The sequence below is a fragment of the Myotis lucifugus genome, unplaced genomic scaffold, assembly GCF_000147115.1.
Source record: "Myotis lucifugus unplaced genomic scaffold, Myoluc2.0 scaffold_55, whole genome shotgun sequence".
In the NCBI taxonomy this organism is placed as follows: domain Eukaryota; kingdom Metazoa; phylum Chordata; class Mammalia; order Chiroptera; family Vespertilionidae; genus Myotis; species Myotis lucifugus.
In genome coordinates, this window is record NW_005871103.1 from 3580019 (window position 1) to 3591116 (window position 11098).

Genomic DNA, 11098 nt, shown 5'->3' on the forward strand with positions numbered 1-11098 from the left:
GTAAGCAATTTGTTCGAGAATATTCATTGCAAGATAATTGTTGAGGAAATCCCTAGGGATCTCATCAATACGACAATCGACAAAGTATGATTCAACCCATGTGAACTCTTCCCTGTCAATGAAAAGAATGATTTAAAATAATACGCATTCTCTTGAGATCCACGTAAGTTAACCGTGTTTGCGAAAGTTAAGTGAGAAAGAGTTGAGATTTCTTCTTGATATCTGTTACCATTTTCACATGGACAAAAGGCATCGTCACTCATTTCATCAACATGTGGGAGATCTCTTCATTCATTACTTTAAAGCACGTATAGCTGGCAGTCCTCTTCTCGTCAAAAGACCTTACTGTGCGTGTTTGGGATTTCCGTAAGTATAACGTATAGCAGGATGCACTGATCTTGTGAGAATTGGTTTTTTTCTGAAGTAACGGACGTGTGGGGGAGAGAGCTGAGGAGAGGGTGGAGGCAAGCAGTGTTCTTCTGGAAGAATCCTAGGAATCTCACTTGTCGACACTGATGCACATCACTAACTCTCTGGCATCACTCATATTTCTACCTTATGTCCCATAATGGCGCGGTCCGGAGAGCGGGAGGGCCCGCCCGGGGAGGGGCTGCCATTGGCCGGCTGCGAGCTCGGGGGGCGGGCGAGGAGGTGGGCGAGGCAGAAGCGCCAACCGGTGCCGGCTCCGCCCCGCGCGCCCTCGGGCTCCCGGGAAACTTAGGGGTTTGGGGTAGAGAGAGGCAGGCTGGCACCTTCAGCAAGAAGGCTCCCTGCCTGGAGAAGGGGGTTCCAGGTGCAGAGAAAGGCGCTCCCACTTTACATGCGGAGTGGCGTGAGTTCTGGTGGCTTCTGAACCCCCCGAAAGACTGTTGACTTGTCCATTGCCCAAGCCTTCGTGGGACGTTCTCCGTGCGGCCAGGCAGGGCCAGGTGCTGGGATAGAACGAGGACCAGAATGAGCTGGGCCTTTCCCCGCGGGAAGCGCAGGGTCAGGGCACAGAGAGCACAGGGCTGCAGGGCAGAGGGAGACCAAGTAATCTTGAATGTGGCACAGTGTGCCAGGCAGGTAGCCCTCGTGACCACTGGGCAAGGTCAGGAGCACATGATGCTTATTTTAAAAGCAGAACATAGACGTAGTGAGGCTGGATTAGCAAGGTACACAGCCGGTGCGAGGCCAAACAGGGACTGGGATTCGAGTTCCTTTAAAACTCATGTTTCTACTGAGATCCTTGGCCTTAGATACAATCCCAAATAAAGCTTCTGAATTCATCATAAATAGGACTGAGTCCTCCCTCCAAACACAGACTCCTTTTCTTCCCTTCGTCTACTAACCTTGCCGAAAATAATAAACAACCAAACACTTGAGGTCTTTCTGTGAGTTAGAAATTGTGGTGAGGGCTTGTAAACGTGACTTCATTAACTACTCACAACCCGCCTAGGTTAGCAGCAGTACTGTTCCCATTTGATAGGTGAGGAAATTGAGGATGGTGGAAGGGGAGAAGGCTATTCAAGGTTGTACAGCTAGCACACAATGACGCCAGAGTTGAACTCAAAAAAGTCAGGGAGGAAAAAAGAATCAGAACTCCACCATGTAGCTGATGACACCATCCCCTCCCTTCTCTCTTTGGACTGGATTCCACCTATGAAGTGGTCTCCCAGCAACATGGATAGCCATCTGCTTACTACAAAGGTTTGCCAAAATGGTTTGGAGTTTGTGTGTGTGTTTGTGTGTTTGTGTGTGCCGGGGGCGGGGGTGGGAGGGAGATGTAGCTAATATTTAGGAGCAGAGGAGAAAGATGGAAATGAATCGTTTGGAGTCTGGGAAGGTGAGGCAGCAGGCCAAAATGGGGTAAGATAGAGAGTATCCAGTGTAGCTGCCTCCTGCCTATGGATTTTGTTAGAGAAACACTAGAAATGTAGTAAGAACCCCAGAGGGCTCACTGCACCAACTGCAGTCAGCTAGTTTTATCCCTACCACACTTCCTACATGTGATAGAGTCTGGAACAATTAGAAGCAGTTGTCTCAAAAATAAGGCATTATGCAACTACAGGGGAGGGGGAGAGAACTGGCATTATCAAGTACTTAGTGTGTGCCCTGCAATTCATGTATAGAAACTTCTGCTTGAAGTTTCTTAGTTTATTTAAGGCCTCAATATTTTTTTGTTTTAATTGAATGTATTGGGGAGACATCCTATATAGTAAAAGCCTAATATGCTAAGTGTCCAGTCATCTAGTTGGCCATTCAACCAATCAAAGCATAATATGCTAATGATATGCTAAGGCCACTCAACTGCTGGCTATGATGTGCACTGACCACCACGGGGCAGACAGTTGACTGGTCGACCAGTCGCTATGACATGCACTGACCACCAGGGGGCAGACACTCCAACTGGTAGGTTAGCTTGCTACTGGGGTCTGGCCAATCAGGACTGAGCAACCTCCTATGTCCCTTTCCGGCCCCAATCCTGCACCGGTGTATCCCTAGGCCTGGCCTGCGCCCTCTCACCATCCAGGCTGAGGGACCCCCTCCCCCCATACCGAGTGCATGAATTTTGTGCACTGGGCCTCTAGTTGGTTAATAAAATTATATAGGTTTCCAGTGTACAATTCTATAATACATCATCTGTATATTGTATTGTGTGTTCACTACTCACGTCAAGTCTCCTTCCATCACCATTTATCCCCCTTTTATCCCCTTCTATCTCCCCCCACACCCTTTTCCCTCTGATAATCACCATAGTGTTGTCTGTGTCTGAGTTTTTTGGTTTTGCTCAATCCTGTCACCTTGCTTTTGTTTTATCTGTAAATTGGAGGCTTAGCTCCACATCTATCTTAGCTGGTTGTTATGAGGACTAGTGAGATTTTACAGATAATGTGTCGGGGCAGAGTCCCCATGTGTATTAGTTACAGTTCTCACTGCTCACACTTCTACCAAAGCCAAGAGGGAGGTCGTTAGAGGCCTGGTCGATTGTAGCACTGTCCGGCCACTTTCTGCACTGCCCCTCTCTCATATATTCTTGACTTTTTGAACTCAGGAGTTGCCATGTTACTTGCTTTGGCCAATGAAAGGTGGGTAAAGGTGTTGTGGACATTTCTGGGCAGAAGTTTTAAGAATCTCTCTGTGATCTGGCCTCTGGTTTGTTTCCTTCTACCATGTCGAATGCATGTCTTACAGAGCAGCTACTCTGACAGCCTGGGTCCCTGCTTAAGGTTGACATAGAGCAGAGCTGCAACCAGGCCATGACGGACATGAAGCTGGGCAAGAAATGGATGTGGGGTTGTAAGCAATTGAGATTTTTGTCTTTTGTTACTGCAGCACAACATAGGGCTGGCTGGTTGAACCAAGAATACTTTACTAAGAGCTAGTAAGTAGCTGAACCAACATTGCACCCTGAGTCCACATCACCTCATTGATCTTTCATCCTTGCTTTTCCCATCATAGTCAACTAACTTATGAAGTATAACATCTCCTGCATGTTTATTACTGATGACAATTATCATAATGGCTAATAATTCAGTTCCTGCTACATGCCAGGCATTATGCTAAATGCTTTACATACATCATTTAGGTATCACCACAATCCCACCCTCCCTTTAGAGATACTTTGTAAAGGCTTAGAAAGGCTAAATAACTTGCCCAAGGTCATCTAAACATTTGTATCTCTTTAAACAGAGGGAGTGATTTATCTAAAATATTTCCCACTTGCATCTCATTTGAGTTGCGAACTTGGCAAAGATGAAGTGTGATTATTGAGCCCATTCCCTCAGGTCTCTCTTCACACCCAAAGTTCCTCCTTGCTAACATGGTAGCAGTTTTTTCCAGTCTTGAAAACACCATGTGAAGAAAGCCAGAACGGTGGCAAATGGCAACGTGATAGCTTAGACAACAATTGCAAATTGTCAAAAGATGCTCTTCACGTTCCAGAAATGCAAGAGCTTCCAACAGCTGTATCACCAAAATAACAGAGTTCCATATCACATTTGCAATGTTAAATATTTTGTAGACTTTGGGATTATAACCTCTATGTTCAGACCTGGAAATAACACTGAGTTCCCTAAAGATCTAGGGTGGGAGAAGGAGAAGGGATGATGCAAATACTGCCACAAGATTACTCTCAGTGACTGAGGGGTGATCCCTTCTCTTCTACCCCAACATGACAAAAGATAACTTACCACTTACTATAGCAACAGCTCAACAATCGCATGAACTTTTGTGGGGTATAAATGATCCATTTTGGTGGCCTATGCTGATTTTGTAAATCAAATAATTTTCAACTTCTTTTTTTTTTTCTGGCCAGAGACTTATAGTTATGAGGACTTCCTTTGATACTGCAGTGGTTTTTATACAGGGTGGTCAGTGCAGGTCCCTCTCCAGGAGTCATTTGGCAATGTTGGGAGACATTTTTGTCAAAGCTTGGCTTGGTGCTACTGGCACCTACTGGCATCTAGAGAAGAGAGGCCAAGGATGCTGCTCAACATCCTACAATGCGGAGGACAGCTGCCCACAACACAGAATCATCTGAAAATGTCAATAGTGCCAAGTTTGAGAAACCCTGATTTAATCATTCAATAAGGACTGCATGCCTATTATATAGGGCTACTGTCCCTGGTACTGTAAAGCACTTAACAAAATTCCTGCCTTCACAGAGCTTACATTGTAGTGGGACATACTATATAAACCCAATTTGTTGGAGCTCAGTATTTGCCAAAACAAGCAAATAAGCAAAATTCAAGTTATAAAAACAACCATTTTGAATCTCAAAGAATTTCTCTCTCCTTTCTCTCCCTCCCTCCCTCATTCCCTTCCTTTCTCTTAAAAAAAAAAAAATCAGTGAACATATCCTGGAGATGGATTGAGAAAGAAAGAGAGAAAAAGAAAAACCAAAGTACATGGATATGCATTATTCAGCCAAATTAAATCTTGGTGTTTTTTTTTTTTGGGGGGGGGGGGAAACATACCTGGGTTTTATCTTTCTATGTCTCTTATGGCAAAGAGGAAAAAAAGTAAGTTAAAATTGATCTGTAGCAACTTAATTCAGGAGGAAATACTACTCATATGTTTAATTATTTAAAATATTGGAAATAGGCACTGCCCTTCCCGGAGCCCAACGTGCCTTTCCCTTTCCCCTCCTCATCCTCAGTTTGAGTCTGGACTCTGAATTCTTTCCTAGCTAGAACCCAAGTACCGAGGTCACTGAATCCAGGTTTGGTCTGACCTTATCAGTCAGACACATGACGCCCTTCTGGCCGCCTACAACATATTGTAGGTGCTGTCTCTCAAATTGTTTCATCACTGATTACAAGCCCTACTCCCACTCAGGGAATACCACCTCTAGACACCATTGCCACCACCTTCCATGCCCAATTTCTCTGCTTTCTTTTCAAAATGCTCGTTTCTTCCCCACTCCCAAATTATTTTCCCTTATTCTTCTCCATGCCCAGGCCTCATCATCCTTCTGACAGAGAGCAATGATCTTTTGGCTCTGAGGAAAAATGTCGCCCCCTTTCAGCAGGAAGCAGCTACAGAAGAGACCCTGCACCCATTTTCTCTGAAAGATTTCAGAGCCAAGATCCGTGAGGGGATGAGGGGGAATGTTTCAGGCAGTTAGACAGACATGAGCAGGGCAAGGACGATGGGGCATGTGCAGAAGGTCATCAGCGTGGAAAGCCCCAGGTACCAAGCAATTGACAATCAATTGTAGAGTGGGACCTCGCCACCAGGGTGACTTTTCCTCCACTAGCATGTGCTGGTCATGCAGTTTGGACCTTCTGACCTTTCCTCCCTAGAGATAACATCTATGCTTCAGATAAATTTCAGCTCCAGGCCCAGATAAGCAACAAAACTAGCCAAGGCTGACATCAGGACTAGCTGCATTGAATAATGATCCCTTGCCTTGGTGCCAGCCAATCAATCAGTAGAGACCACTCCCCTGAATGGACATACCTGGAAAGCTATTGAATATTCTAGTAGGATCTTCCCCTGGAACCTCTCCTGAAATCTCCACCCTTAAACCCTTAGGATGGAGGAGCCAGCACCCTTCTCCTCTCAGGAGTATGCCTGTGCCTTTCCCTTTCCCCTCCCCATCCTGAGGCGCATTAGCTCCCTCACTTCCAAGCCCCAAGGGCTCTTCCTTTGCCTCCATAACTTGTTTCCTAAACCCATTTCTTCTAGAAATCACTTTTTCTACCTCTGTAACTTATCCAATAAATGTTCTCTTACAAATAATAATAATAAAATAAAATATAGGAAATAAGTGTTGAGCAGAAGTCATTCAAAATATTACATATTTAACTCTGCTCATGCTGTTAACCCAAACTTTCCAAATCTTTCCTTAACTGGTGAGTATGAAGCAGAGGCCCATAACTCGTCTGTGTAATTATTTGTTTGCTTATTTGGTTTGCATGGGACTATTGATACACAGGACAGGAGATGGTGTGGAAATATTTTCAATCATTCTAATTGTGTCATCTTTACTGATTTGTGTTTCATTTTAAATGGCTATCATAAAATGTGCAAGTATGTGTGTGTGCTTGGCATAAAACATCATCACAAAATAAGATTCCACAGGCTTCCTATTGAATTCCTAGCATTGAAATAGGATTGTTCTTAATTAACAATCATAACATATAAAATTCAAATGTGGATAGCCAATGTGAACACACATCATAAAACACTTTTACTATTTCTATTTCCATTTTTGTTTTAAACAAAAGATATCCCTGTAAATTTGGCCAGGCTTGAATACATGCAAATTAGAGGACCAAAACTCATGTCAAAAGACTCGCCATTGACCCCAGGGAATACTAGTCATAACAGTAATCATAAGAATGATTCTTGCAGTGCGTTAAGTAGTAAGTAGGTGCTGGGCAAAATGCTAAGTGCTCCTGTAGGCATAACTCATTTCATACCCTCATCAACCTTATAAGTATGCACCACTGCTTTTCTCCTTATGCATATGAGAAAGCAAGGCTCAAAGAAATTTAAAATCTCAGCTAAGTTTTTATGGATAGTAAACAGCACAGTCATGATTTTCCTCCTACCCTGATAACTTCGCAAAAAAAAAAAAAAGATATTTATACAGTTTTCATTGCAAGTTTTAAAATGTCACAAGCTCTATACAAAAAAAAATTTTTTTCTTGTTGAAACATGAAACAAACTTCTCTGAAGAAATAAAGTAAAGAAGGACTCCATTGTCTACTGCTACGACTACTATTACCATTATTCCATGAACTCACTAGACAATTCCAAAGCGCCTCCACCTGTCAAAGGCTCATTCCAATGATCGTTTTTTCATCACCAGTTGTGTTTTTTAAAAGCTCATCATTTTTATTTACATTCTTCTTGGTTCACTCCAATGTTTTCCAGACTCATGGAGCACAACAACTTGGAGTTCATCTCACACCACCCACTGCAATTTTTGAATGAGGTAAAAGAAGCCCAAGGAATAGAGGTATCTTGCCGAAAGACTTCTTCCCCAGGAAAAGGTCTAGCATCAGAGGTGATAACGTAAGTTCTGGGCTCAGATTGAGTGGCACTAGTGAATCTAATATAGGAAGCTACTGAAAGGCCAAGAAATGTGGCCTACCACAATGGTGAGGAAATGGTCTATGATGTCAGCATTCAAGTGGTTATCACACAAGCACGACTTACAATCAATAGTTTTTTAAAAATCATTTATTTTCTTCAATTTCTCTGATTTCTTTTCAAAATGCTCATTTCTTCCCCCCTCCCAAATTCAGCTCCAAGCCTGTCAGTTGATCTTGGGAATTTTTCTTGGAAAATTTGAAACATTCTTTGGGGAGAGGGAGAGGACATCCATATGTACATACAGTTCCTAAGAAAATAAAACTCAATATAGAGGTTTTTTTTAAAATTTCTTTGATGTTTATAAGTAGTGCTTTGGCAGGGATTTTTATAATTTCCTTAAATACGGTATACCATTAGATGGCAATATCTGCAATCTTTAATCCTTTTATTCTTATTTTGGGGAACTATGTATATATGAAAATTTTACAGATGATAAACATAGAACAGATCAGATGCTTCTCCCATATCTATATATATAAAACCCTAAGCGGCTGAGCAGATGATGCGCACTGACCACCAGGGGACAGACGCTCAATGCAGGAGCTGCCCCCTGATGGTCAGTGCACTCCCACAGTGGGAGCACCGCTCAGCTGACCAACGGTGCCAGATGCTGGGCTCATGGCTGGCAAGCACAGCTGCAGTGGCACGAGCCTCTCCCACCTCCAGGGCGGCACTACTGAGCAGCGGCAGCAGCGGCAGGCACCCCTGGGCCCGGATGAGTGGGATCTGCGCCCAGCCTGGGCTCAGGCTCCTCCCTGGCCACCTGCCACTTCTTGCACTGCTACATCCCTCGGTGGGGGGGATGTCGGACCAGCCCGATCCCCGCAGGGATGCAAGAGGGCACAGGCCAGGCTGAGGGACCCCACCGGTGCACGAATTCGTGCACTGGGCCTCTAGTCTTTAATAAAAGTGCTGCTCGCTTTCACTGTGTTCGATTCTCCAGATGGTCTTCAGACCTTCTGCTGCAATATGGCACAAGGGCTTTTGCAGCTGCTCTGAATGAGGCAAAAGAAAATCTTACCCTGTTCAACAATTGTGAGAACACATTTACATATTCCTTCCTAATCTAAATCTTTCAGTAGGAAACAAACTGAAATTAACTCAGATATGAGACATTAGAGATTTCGCTCCTTTGGCACTTCCTTGTCCTGTTCTCTGCCAGCGTAGGTTGTCACACAGCTTGACAACTGTGTGAGGACAGCGCTGCATCTACTCACACAGAGAGCAGCACAAACCCAGTACCTAAAATTAGGTCTTACTAAATTATATCGCATTGCACTTTTACACCTGCTTGGCAAATAATACCCAGAAGAAAGGTACAATTACATAGGTTCCTTGCCAGAAATAGCAGGCAGGTTAACATTTTTTAAACACTAAAAAAAGAGAGGGAGGGAGGGAGGGAAGAAAATGAAAGAATCCTTTCCCCAAACCATGGTCAGCACATATTATCAACAACATCATTGAAAGTTACTTTTACTTCTAATTTTTTAAGCCTCGCTCAATGTGTTTTTATTGATTTGGAGAGAGAGGGAGAGAGAGAGAGAGAGAGAGAGAGAGAGAGAGAGAGAGAGAGAAAGGGGGGGAGAGAGAGAGAGAGAGAGCGAGAGAGAGAGAGAGAGATATCATTCAGTTGCCTCCCATACAGGGATCAAACCCACAACCTAGGTATGTTCCCTGACCAGGGATTGAACCCGCAACCTTTTGGTGTACAGGACGATGTTTCAACCAACCAAGGCAGGACTACTTTTATGTTTTCACTGAGAATTGACTGTGTCTGGCACTGTGATAAACTCCTTATAACACTATGAATTATTTTTTATTATCCTCATTTCCCAAATAGTGGGGCTAAGGCAGGTATAAGTTAAATACTTGCTTACCGTGTTCATACAGTCAAGTGGGCATGAAGCCAAGTTTGAAGCCAATATTTCTTGAGAGCTTGAACTAATTTTATACCTTCAATTACCCAAGGTATAAAATATACATCTCTGAGATCACAACTAGAAACTGGAGACAATGGTGAGACTTATTTAGTCACCAACCCCAACTACCTAACCTAATCAAATATTAAGTATTAGGAACTGATCCTCCACATTAAAAATCTTTTTTTTTGGGGGGGGGGCAGGGAGAGTGTGGTAGAACACATGTGGATATCCAGTTTTCCCAACACCATTTCCTGAAGAACCTATCCTTTTCTCATTGTGTATTTTTGGCAATCTTGTCAAAGATCAGTTGATCATATATTCCTGAGTTTATTTCTGAGCTCTGTATTGTGTTCCATTTGTCTATGTCTATTTTGATTTGAAATCAGGAAGTGTAATGTCTCCAGGTTTGCTCTTCTTTCTCAAGATTGTTTTGGCTATTTGAGGTCATTGTGGTTCCATATGGATATTAGCATTATTTTTTCTATCTCTGTGAAAATACCTGACACCAAACTATACTACAACGCCATAGTAATCAAAACAGCATGGTACTGGCATAAAAACAGATATATAAATCAATGGAACAGAATAGAGAACTCAGAAATAAATCCACACCTTTATAGTCAATTAATATTTGACAAAGGAGGCAAAAACATACAATGGACTAAAAATAGTCTCTTTAATAAATGGTACTGGGAAAATTGGACAGATATGCGCAAAAAATGAAACTACACATAAGAATAAACTCAAAATGTATTAAAGACTTAAATATTAGACTCAAAACCATAAAAATCCTGTCAAGTGCCCCTGTCAAGTACTCCCCTAAAACCCTGTACTTCTCTGTAACAATTTTACCTAAATTTTTTTTCCAATATTTGTTTTCACACTATGCCATCTGTGTAAGCTCTATGTGGACAGAACTTTGGGTGCCTTTTTGGTAACTGTATCTCCAACTTCCATAGGAAATCTAGAATAAATGATTTCCTTAAAGGTAGAAAATATGAATTGCTCATATTTGTAGCCTGCTCATTGCTAAGCTCAATGTCAGCCACCTACTAGGTGGCAAATTAGTGCAGAATGCAACAAAGTGGGTTTGAATGGGATAGTATTGGATAAGATGGGATGTGCTTAGAATATCAGTTCTGTGAAGGGCACTTGGTTGGTATTTTTGGCCAAATAAGTTCTTACAAAAGGCTCATCTAGTAGTGTTTTCATTAGAAAATATTTTTGTTATTTTAATTGAGATATAATTGACATATAATTATATTAGTTTCAGAAATATAACATTATATAGTATATATAAGCCTAAGTGACTGAAGGACCAAACAACCAAATGACTGGCCAACTGGTCGCTTATGACATGCACTGACCACCAGGGGGCAGATGCTCAATTGCAGGGAGCTGGCCCCTGGGGGGTCCAGTGGCGCTCCCATAGCCAAACCTCCCGGGGCTTCTCCTCCTGGCCAACTTCCTGTGGCCCTTGAATGCTGGCCAGGCCGAGGGATCCACCCGTGTACGAATTCGTGCACTAGGCTGCTAATCTCTCTCTATATATAAAAGCCAAGCGAGGGAAGCGACTGGTACGCTGGAAG